Genomic DNA, 12,161 nt, shown 5'->3' with positions numbered 1-12,161 from the left:
AAAAAAAGAGGAAATTAACTTTCTAAACTGGCTGTTATCTCCCAATAGGATAAATAATCTTAAATTCATTTTTAAAATGTTGTAAATAAAGAGATTGCTGTTATATTGCGATTTACTTTTACACGGGATTCGTTATAATTTCATGTAATTATAGTGACTAGAAGAACTTAATAGAGTAATTTCATTATTCATTCATAATTACTGTTCGTCATTCAGACACAAGTTCTTGCCTCCTTGTTTTGTCTAATATCTTTAAAAGATTTTGATATCGTTAAAGCGTATTATATATTTAATTTAACCTCAAAGCAATATTAAAAGAGAACGTATTATTCCTTCACTTTCGTCAAATGCTGGACACTTGCTGGTTCGTCACTCTTTTAGGTTAAAAAGAGTCGTACATTGTTGTCTTTAACATTCTTTTAAGCTAAGAGACTCATATAATGCAATGAATTGACCATTACTTCAAGCTTTTAAGTCTACTCATCTACATATTATTTTCTCTTAATTCGGACCTGCCAACCTAAAATTTTCCAACGAAGAAATCTGCTAAGAGCTTCATTTCAGGTACCATTTCAGAAACATAACACGGTTTCATCAAATAAAACTAATTTTGTTTTCTTTTAGCTTATGAAGAGAATTGATGTTTACTTATCGACAACAACATGCTGCTTCTTCTTGCTTTGTTGGTAGTTTCGGTCCACGTGTTGACTGCTATGGGTAAATCAATTCTTGGTACAGGTGAAAATGGTAGCCACATAGGCTCATACACTCTTTCATTATATGGGATTTCATTCATTTTTGTCCACAAAATTAAGTATTTTCGTAATTAAGGGCCACCTTACATATTCAGATAGAAATACGTCCAGGGTCCCGTGAAAAAATCGAATAATAACAATTAATCTGTGAGCCTTTCACCCCCGCCTTCGGAATCCAGTCGCCCACTACTTTCGTAGTTTCTCAAGTGACCGATAGATGGTGTCGGCAGTCCATACTTAGCATTTGTTAAGAGAAAAAAACTGCCGGAGTTATTGTCTGGACCCACGTGGTCTCCTGAGCAAATCGAAACTGCAAAGGCAAATCCTCCAGTGGATTTTATATTTTAAAGGATTTTATAGATGCTTCTGAATGTGGATGGATTAATATTAAATATGTAATGCACTTGCTCACTTAGTGAGATTAAGGAGATAAAACCCAGTGGGATGAATATAAACTTTATTTAGACCCTAACTGAATTTTGGAGTAGAACAGATTTCCATAGTCAAAATGCAATGTCTAGCATTTATCATTAATTTCTTTAATGGAAATGAGGAAAATGTTCTCGATTATTAGTTATTCTTATCATATTCGGGATAATCAAGGTGGTAAGACCACGTGTGTGTTTAGAGCAAATGTAATTCCCACAGGTTTCTGGTGGATCTTGATAAGTAATAAGTGTAATTTTGCTGCTTAATTTCGGATGATTGCTGTTGTAATCGCTGATTAACGTCATGCAGTATCTGCACGAAATCTGTCCAAAGTATCTGGCATTTAACGGTATGAAAACGTTTCATAATTTTGTATTTTTCTGTCGTTCAGTTTATAGAGAGAGAGAGAGAGAGAGAGAGAGAGAGAGAGAGAGAGAGAGAGAGAGAGAGAGAGAGAGAGGTTTTACCAATACTGCAATACTGGTAAAAATTTTTCTAAGAGAGCAGACGCGTGTTGAAATAAATATGAAAAGTCTCCAGTTGTACCTGATTTTAACCTGTTCCTTCGTCCTCCTGGGTTCTGTCTATAACGTAATATCCTGTTCATGTCCAGGTAATCATTCTATCAGAACTACAAAATCTGTTTATGTCATAAAATTTGAAAAAAAAACTGAACCAAGAGCACCTCTTGCAGCTGAGGTCGTGACATCTGTAAGAACTCTCCTTTTGTAAATTCGTTTTCATGTGCCAGGGTTCTTGTTCGTTTTGGTCAAAGGAATATATACATGAACCTTTGGCTTCTTATACAAGCACGCATGTACTTCTCAAATCATCGGCTCCAGTAAAAAGAAAATATTCTGAAGTTTTGATATACTGTACTTTATTTGCATATATAACTTACATTATTCTTCTCCTCTTCATTCATTTTTTTATAGATAGCTTAAACTATTACTGAAAGAAGCTTTACTCACCTACAGTACAGTGTTAAATGTCAAAGGTGAAAAGTAGTGAGGAATCTATTTCTAAAGTTCTTGGAATTCCTTCCAAATCTGATAGTCGTTCCAGCTTGACCTTTTCACAGTTAATTCAACACCTTTAGGAAAATTGTTGAATTGACTGAGTCAATGATATACAAGCATTCAGGTGCGCAGAACAATTAGCTTTCTGTTGAAGAACACCAAGGCCATGTACAAGAGATAGATAGGTACTGAGAGAGAGAGAGAGAGAGAGAGAGAGAGAGAGAGAGAGAGAGAGAGAGATTAATTGACTAAATTCATTTTTTGTAGAGAGAGAGAGAGAGAGAGAGAGAGAGAGAGAGAGAGAGAGAGAGAGAGAGGTAACGTCGTGTTAGTTTGTGGGTCCTTTGTGTCTAGATTACCCTAAATTCTTAATTTTTCAGACATTTTCTATAACTATACACTGCTCATGACTCATCAACCTTTTTCATGATTTTTTTTGTTTGTTTCTAATTTTCTAAAGACAACTTATGCGAAGTTGTAAATGACCCATTTTTTAAATTTTACTTTTGTAAACGTGGTCACACTTGGGAGTAGTATTTTCTCTTCTTTTACGAATGGTCATATTACATGGTTTACGAACGCCATGACGCCCGAGGTCATTTATCAAAAATGACTGACCAAATATTAGGTTAGTATTTCTTGGAAAAGGCTCTTCATTGGAATTGCCGCTCTAAAATGTACCCACTGGTGAATGAGGTCACTGGACAAGGTCAAACGCCTACTAAGTGCATTTTTTAGATAAAAAAAAAACTTTTGATCATCTGATTCATCGAAAAAATATTAGATACTGTCAAATACATGGCGAAGAAATGGTAAATGGACTCTCCATTGTTTATTATGAAAATGTATAAAACAACAACAATGCATTTTTATCAATTCCTGGTTGACTTTCTGGAGATAAGACGTTACGCAACCAAATATAATCCAATTTCACATTAGCAGGGACGAAGTTTGATGCAATCTTCACACGGAGAGCGAGAGGTTGCATGGTTTTTAGTGCCAAAAGTATATATGTGTGATTTTAAAGATTCAAACGTTGTTCATGAGCAGCATATGCAAGGGATTGGCTACTGGAATTACGCAATTACGCTCAAAGTCCTAGACACCAAACACAAGCACACATGCAAATGCCAAAGTTCCCTCTTACCCCAGACTAGGACCAGGGAGAACCAAGCAGCAGCTGTTGGTGACTCAGTGGTTAGACCTATGTGCTCCTCAGTGGCCCCAATCCCTATTTCACGGGGTCAGCAAAGTCATGTTGCTGGAGATACGTATCAAGCAATACAGGGAATTAAACTCTGGAGACCACGCTGTGAAATCCAGGCAAAACGAACGAGACTTTATTTATTTATTTATTTACTTTTTTTTTCGTTTCATTTACAAATCGGTAGCTTCTCCATAGGATAATTTCTTATGATATTGGTGGCAATGTACATTCATTCCGCACCAGCTTCAAAAGGAATCTGAACAAACACTGGAATATTATGTAGAAAGTTTGTTGTTTATTTAGTTGTTATCAGGCGGACTTAGATTCGTTCTCGTTGCTATATAGCCTATCATAATGTGGTAATATCTGTTGCTTTCCATTATCCCCAAGTTGCCAGGGACAAATACAAGTGAAAAATTCATCTGGGGGAAGAACTTCAGGAAGCGCCATGTGGTCGTCTGAGGCAATTTGCCCTATAAGAAACTGGTTTAAGCTAGGTTTCGGCCATGTCTCTTGTAAAGCTCTCCCTCTCCCTCCTTCTCTCCCGCCCTTCCCCCTACTTTGAACGGGTTAACGAGGTGAGTGCCTATTGTCAGGATGGTATGGATATACCGCAAGAGTTGGGAGAGCTTTGCACTGAAAGGAACTGGTTTATCGGGCAACATGCCTTCAGTATGACTAATTGATTTATGCAAATGATCGTTGCAACGATTATTCTCGTCGATGGCAGCAAGAACTGCTATGAGATTGATTGATTTTGAATAAATGGTCTGATGCCGCTATAATAAAGGTCAAAGACACCGAAAATAAAGTTAACAAATGATTGAAAATGTTTCATTTATATCATAAGTTGAGAGCCATTGCAGTTTTTACAAACAACGGAAGGAATGTCCAAAACGGAACTTTAAGGAACTTTCTGAGAGCCAAAGGCAACCCTTTAAGCATTGTGTCCACAGTAATATCATAAGGAAATCCTAGAGGAACGTCAGAAATCTAGTTACAAACCTGCGTCGGATGCCATGTTAACCCCTATTCCTGACCTTTACAAAAAGAAAAAAATTGAAAAGTTATTAATATCCATAAAATTTCATGTTTTAAAAAAAATTATTAATATCCATGAAAATCCAAAATCAGTGGATTTTAAATGGCATTTCTCTTAGCATTGCTTTCAACAGCAGCTATAAGAACATTTGAAACTTGCAATAACATCATAAACTGTACCAAAAGCTTATAATTATGAACTCGGTACATACCATGCATTACTTATGCAGTTCTCCCTCACGATGCCTGTGTCTCTTGGCAAATTTCTCTCGCTTATAACTTTCCCTCTTTTTCTGTAATATACTTTTATTGTTTCTCCTTAAATTATTACTTTTACTTCTCATGCAATAACTGCGTAGCTTTTAACTTCCCGATTTTCTTAGAATCTAATGCCATTTACTTATACATCTTTGTAGCCAAAGTTGCGAAAATAGAAGCGCAATACTTAATTTGTTCCTCTCCAAGTTTATATCTGCCTAATCATTCACGAATACTTTTACACAGTCCCTGAATTCGCGTCTACTTTTCTCGAATCCAGGTAAAAATAGTCACAAGAAAAAAAAGTCACAGAAAAAGTCACAGGAACCGGCCACCATAAATTGTGACTTTTTTTCTGTGACTTTTTCCTAGCCAAAACTGTGACTTTTTTCCTGTGACTTTATTACCGGCCACCCTTTTCTCAGGACTTCTCCTCAACTTCATTGGTGGCTCACTTTAGGCTTTTCTGCGCTCGTTTATGTGATTCTTAGCTCCTCTACTTTTAATCCAAAAGCACCCTGCAGTTTACCATTTTTGGGGGGTTAAATGGGCTCGAGACTGTAACTGAATTGGCGGCTTATAATTTTGAGTTGTTCCCTACGTGATCTCATCCAAAAAAAAGGTGATTCTTCTATACTTAAAATGTACATTAAGATTACAGAATGAGTGGCTGTGAGGCGCATTGAGACCTGAGAGGCCAGTGCTTTATTGATATCCATGCATTTTGTTTTCTAACAGATGATGAATATACTTTCTTAACGTCTTGGTATTCACTTGGAAAGTGCTCGTGGCTTTTTTTCGTTATTCTGCAAAATTATAAGTTTATTGGATTCACTAATTTTATGTAACAAACTGACGTACAACTGCAATAGTTATTAAATCATGAAATAATATAAATAATGAATACCTAACATAATTGATCATTTCTATAATTTATGTAGACTACAGTATTATGATAAAGAAATCAAGGTTAAGGATTCTTAAAGAAAAGTCACATCACCAGATAGACATTTTACGCTGAGATGTTCCAACACTGCCTCAATCATAACCGTTTTGGTATATATCTTGATGATTTCTGCCATATACAGTGCTTGCGACTGACTTTCGTTGCAAACAACTTTCAATATACAGTGAAATCATGTAAGATGACCCGAACTGTGTCATCCCAGATTTGTAAACCGAGTCAGTTTGAAAGCAAGATCTGTTTTGAGCCCTCCAGCAAAGCAAAGGGGCACATATAGATATTACCTGTCATTTTGAAGTGTTTACCGTTACTTTCATTTGTAACCAATAGCTACTGCAACTTTGGTAAAGTAAGGACCGAATTATGTATCGTGAAGAACATCAGAACTTAAAATGTTAAGGCATTTCAAAATCGGCGGATATTCCTTAGATAGGGTAGCCAACCTGTAATCCTTCGCAGCAAAATGAAAATGGGCACCTCGTTGCTATTAACCTTTAGTGTTACTGATTTAATGAAGAGTTTTATACAACTGCAGATTTAATTTCCGAGAAAATGTAATCAATATGTTATGCACTCCTGTAGGGATAATGCTGTACACCAGTGTCTGTGGTAATTCTGATTCCAGTTTCCTAAACATGTCTATAGACCTTGGCATGTTTTCATGGCCACATTTTCTATTAAAATGCAATAATATTCGTCGTCTGTCATTACCGCAAGAGTAAGCGTATGTGAACGTCGTGAAATAAACCTTCGAAGGCAGAGTAAACATTTGGTAAGAGTTAAACGTAAAAGAATTATAATATTTACGCTTGGTAACCATTGGGGTTAGCAATAGCCAACACTTCCGATTATTCTAATAACACACCGACGTATTAATAGTACTTCATGGACGTTATTTGTAAATCAATTTAGAATATGATATAAAAAACAATTTACCCTAATTGAAAGGCAGTTTTAGTGTTTTTCTGTTTCTTGTGAAATATTGAGACAACATGTATTATTGGTAATTCTTGCTCCTCTTCCCAAGGCAGCCATTGTGGATTCCCATATGAGCTTCGTTGTATGTTCTGTAAAATTACGGAAGGCAACTAAAATACCCTTTTTTTAGTATAAGGATAATTTAAATTATATATTTTCTTATAAAATTTGGGAGCATGATTTTTACTTTTAATATTTGACAGTTCATTGTCAAAATATACAACAGTTTTTCTGTCGAATAACCAGACCGGCAAATAGTTCCTACAGTTTCTCAAAAGATGGCCCTAGTAGTGCTGTTTTGGGAGATATTGAGGGAAAAATCCATTTCTCGACAAGCACCATGCGGCCGCCTTGGGATATACGATGTACGAGAAGCCGGCAACTTTAGACTAGCAGTTGGGTAATTTGTTCGCTGGTCTTAGCACAGTTTGGAAAGTTAAATGACCTAATGCCTTGTTATACGGAGGCACAGATGGACTTGTATGAACTGAAAGAATATTTTACTGAAATAACTCGCAAATGTTGCTATTTCTATTGCAAAGGAAGGTGAATATTGCATAAACAATATTTATCAAAGACATTTGGCAAGAAATATAAGCAATATATAACAGGACCATTTCAGCAGTTACTTAAAGTACGTTAAAAGTGTCACATTTAACAAATTTCTTTAACATAGATAAATCTTATCAGTAATAAGACCAGCATAACCCCTAGCAATGTTATAAAGAAATTCTAGAAAAACATTCAACATTGTCAAAAATTATATAAAAAGACTGAGAAAAGTGTACAGCTAGCACCAATGCTTAAAAAATGGAAAATTGCAGTATTGCAAAATTTTCGAAGTTGAGATATGCCACCTATTGGGCTCGTGAAACACAAATACACAAGTTACTGCAGGTTCAGAATGATTCTTAAATGCTTTCCACGAATATTTAGGGGGTGTCACATTTGCAGTATCTGAAAAATCAGTAGTAAGGCAAGAGAAAGCTGCAGTATCTATCTACCATTTTTCTTAGTTTTGTATTTTTGCAGATACTGCAGTCTTCCAATTTAGGGCAGAATATTTTCTCCACAAAAATTTGATCAACATCAATAGAAATCAAAGCTCAGTGTTTGGTTTATAACAACATTATCTTGACCTGTGCTAAAAGGAATGGCTACAAAAGCCCTTAGTAATACTAGATAAAACACCCAGAGCAATGCTCAAAGAAATGCGTCTTATTTTTGGAGCAAATACGAACTCACTATTGTGTATACCAAGAATTTATTTGGACATAAACCTCCCATTAGGATACCATTACTTACATCCATAGAAATATTAAATTAAATGCTTGTTTACAATGATTGTTGCAATGCCCGTACAGTAATAGTTTTACGAAAAGTCTGTGATACACAGCATTGAAATAAGTAAGGAATGTCAAGGGATTATATCAGATATACCAAATATATTTAAGGCAAAACAACAAAAAACTCTAGTGACAATGATAGAGCATCTGAGCCACTGTTTGCTATTGTGCCTTGTATGAGCATATATAAAAGGACAATGCTAATTCATGATGCAGTGTTGGGTTGAAATAACAGTTTCGAAAAAGTGTAACGAGTTTGCTTGAGAGAGAGAGAGAGAGAGAGAGAGAGAGAGAGAGAGAGAGAGAGAGAGAGAGAGAGAGAGAGAGAGAGAGAGAGAGAGAGACTAAAACTGATTATTGCCTTGACATCGTATTTTTAAAAAGGTAATGTGTGTGTATGTTTGTGTGTGTGTGTGAGAGAGAGAGAGAGAGAGAGAGAGCAACTAAAACTATGGATTTTATTTCCTTGAAATAGTATGGTTGAAAAAGGTTATGTGTGTGTGTGTGTGTGTGTGTATGTAAGAGAGAGAGAGAGAGAGAGAGAGAGAGAGAGAGAGAGAGAGAGATAATGAACAATGCAAACATGCATGAATAATAATTGCAAAAATAGGACATAAAACTCCAAGGAGACGGGCGAGAAAGCAGCCTGATCCTTACGTTGATAAAATCGTGATCTTTATATGGATAAGACCGTGATAAACGGCCAATGAAACTGAAATTATATCCACACATGCTCAGTGACTCCAAGAATAAAAGGGAAGAAGAAGAAGAAGAAGAAGAAAAAAAAAAGAAGTACGTTGCGACAGAGATGGAGACCCACTGACAGAGAGGTCAGTTGGTCACTCAGCGCTTTTGCTCCACAGCTTATTTTAGTTGTTGGAACGTGTTAAATTCTTGGACTTATGAAGACTGGAGAGAGAGAGAAGAATGAATTTATATAAAGAATTAGAAGCAGATAAAAATATAAGTAAGATTAAATAAAATAAGGAAAAGTAAAATAAAAAAAATTCAATTAAAAATCAAAATCAATAAGAAATAAAAGATGAATTTCAAAGAAATGTATAATAAAAACAAATGGAAATATATTTTAAGGTAAGACCAAATGTAAATGAAAAAAAAAAAATAAAAATGAAAATGAAACAAGATTAAAAATGGAAATAAAAGAATGAAAATGAAAATAAAAATCATTAAAAATAAAATAGCTAAAAGATGATGAATTCCATTTGTTTTCAATATTCTCTTCAACAAATGTTCGTGCTTGAACAATGATATTCTCTTCAACAAATGTTGGAGCTCGGGCTACAATATTCTCTTCAACAAATGTTAGTGCTTGAACAACAATATTCTCTTCAACAAATGTTGGTGGTTGAAAAATAATACTCCCTTCAACAAATGTTGGTGCTTGAACAACAATATACTCATCAACAAATGTTGGTGCATGAACAACAATATTCACTAAAACAAATTTTAGTGCTTGAACAACAATATTCTCTTTAACAAATGTTGGCGGTTGAAAAATAATACTCCCTTCAACAAATGTTGGTGCTTGAACAACAATATTCTCTTCAACAAATGTTGGTGCTTGAACAACAATATTCTCTTCAACAAATTTTGGTGCTTGAACAACAATATTCTCTTCAACAAACGTTGGAGCTTGAACAACAATATTCTCTTCAACAAATGTTGGTGCTTAAAAAGCAATATTCTCTTCAACAAATGTTGGAACTTGAACAATAATATTCTCTTCAACAAATGTTGGTTCTTGAACAACAATATGCTCTTCAACAAATGCTGGTGCTGGAAAAACAATATTCCCTTCAACAAGTGTTGGTACTTGAACAGCAATATTCTCTTCAACAAATGTTGGTGCTTGAAAAACAATATTCTCTTCAACAAATGTTGGTGCTTGAAAAACAATATTCTCTTCAACAAATGTTGGTGCTTGAACAATGATATTCTCTTCAACAGCGTCACTGGCAGATATAATAAAGATCTCTACTGACGCCGCAGGGTTAAAAGATAACTACAAAAATTAAAGAAAAGGAAAAAAAAAATTTATGGGTCATATATCATACCTTAACAGCCATGACTTTTCTCTGGATAGGGTACAGAACTACAGCGTAAGAGCGTCAATTACTACTGATTCAACCTTCTGCTGACCACCCTCCCACTCTCAACCACCACGTACCCTCTTTACACTAGTTTTTATGGACCCCCTGTTTTTTTTTCATACCTCAACGTACGAGGGTACGTTCACAAGGCGTTCTCTGTAGTCTGAAAACGGTTCTGTACTCTTGAATAGAAAGTGATATTTAACTTAACTTTATCATGCATTGTGACATGTAGATAATATTTCTTCTAAACAATCTTATTCATATTTCGTTAATATTTGGTTGTTTTCGTATATTGTTTATATATAATATAGGTAAAATGTGAATTTGCAGTTCGTTCACCCTGTCGGAAATTAGATAAACTTAAGGAGAAAATGGAAATTATAGTCATTTTGTAGACGAACTCGATATTTCTAACACTTTTTGATGTTCAATATTTCGTGTGCATGAAGAGGTTAGACAAGTTTTGCAAACGAAGTGGAAAAAATCGTAAGAAAATATTGAATATAAATATTTTCAATAAGTATTTTTCAGTAAGAAATAAAATTGATAATATTTATATCCTTAGAATGGAAATGAAGTAAAAAAAGATCTTTTGTGTAGCTGCAAACCTTCACGGAATTTTGTCAGATGTAAAATCGGTGATGCATTATTCAATTTTTGTAAAAATAATAATAATAAAAAGAATGATTGAAATGTCATTATGAACCGAAGCATTCCAGAATGGCTCCCAACTCACATCTCATACTCCAGTTCTTATTATTCTTAAGGTTATTACCAGTCTGAAGCGGAATAATGGCTCCTGGACGCTTGGAGGATTTGATATATCCTTGACCTTGCCTTGGTTAAGAAACTAATAATAATAAAAAAAAAAACAGCTTGTTTGACAACATTAAAGTCTAAAGTTTTCTCATGTTTACTATTACCCCACCCACCTCTCTCTCTTCTCTCTCTCTCTCTCTCTCTCTCTCTCTGCTCCTCTTCCTCCTCCTTCTCCTCCTCCTCTTCTTCTTTTTTCTTGTTGTTGTTCCTCGGTTAAAAAACACAAAAAAAAGTTGTTTTACAACAGTAAAGACTAAAGTTTTCTCGCGTTTTCTTTTATCTGTCTCTCTCTCTCTCTCTCTCTCTCTCTCTCTCTCTCTCTCTCTCTCTCTCTCTCTCTTTCTTCTTCTTCTTCTTCTTCTTCTTCTTCTTCTTCTTCTTCCTTCCTGTAAAAAAAGTTGTTTGACAACACTAGTCCAACGTATTCTCGAGTTTTCTATTTACCCATCTCTCTCTCTCTCTCTCTCTCTCTCTCTCTCTCTCTCTCTCTCTCTCTCTCTCTCTCTCTCTTTCTCTTCTCTTCTTCTCTCTCTCTTCTTCTTCTTCTTCTTCTTCTTCTTCTTCTTCTTCTTCTACATAATGGCAACCAATGGAACGAGAATGATTGAAGCTATGACATTTTAATATATGCTTTTACGAGGGCATGATAAACTGCGCCGCTCGTAGAAGCTGATCGAGTTTTTATGCTCTTGCAAATTCTTCTGCATTGCAGGATGATCCCAGAGGGTAAGTTGGAATCAACCATTCATTGCCGTTCAGAAATGTCGAGTAATAGATGCTTACATGACAGACAAAGCATCCCGGGAAAGAGCGACGATCCCAAAGTGGAGCAATGGAACGGATCAATTTTGAAGAGAATTGCGAATAAGGTCGTTCTAGGTGGGGTGGATAATTTTCATTTACTTATGAAGAGAACAGGGAAGAAGAGGGGTAAGCTAAATATCTATTCATGAATATATACATATTTTAAGAAATATTTCTTCATTTTATTTCTTTTGAAATCGTCAATTGACAGAGCCATAATGTAACGTACGAATGATGGTATATAAACATCGGAATTGAATTCTGACCTTGCAAATAAGTTTCAGGTTTCATTTTAAGTGCTACCTGTGTTTAAGAGCTTTTTCTTGTCTTCGATCACTTCTGTCGAAAATTTTCGTGTTTTATTTTCTTTTTCAACAATGTCCATTGAAGATGAGTTTTTAACAACATTTCTCATCTGTATAGAATT

General features: G+C 35.2%; 1 protein-coding gene across 2 annotated transcripts in view; it reads left to right on the top strand.

Annotated features, from left to right (window-relative positions):
* Positions 1-12,161, top strand: part of LOC136831560 (pro-resilin-like) — a 367,651-nt gene that overhangs the window by 45,457 nt on the left and 310,033 nt on the right. The window lies entirely within an intron of this gene.

This window comes from Macrobrachium rosenbergii, chromosome 48 (genome assembly GCF_040412425.1).
Source record: "Macrobrachium rosenbergii isolate ZJJX-2024 chromosome 48, ASM4041242v1, whole genome shotgun sequence".
NCBI classification, from domain to species: Eukaryota; Metazoa; Arthropoda; class Malacostraca; order Decapoda; family Palaemonidae; genus Macrobrachium; species Macrobrachium rosenbergii.
The sequence above is the reverse complement of the archived record's forward strand: the minus strand, read 5'-3'. Positions and strand labels throughout refer to the sequence as shown.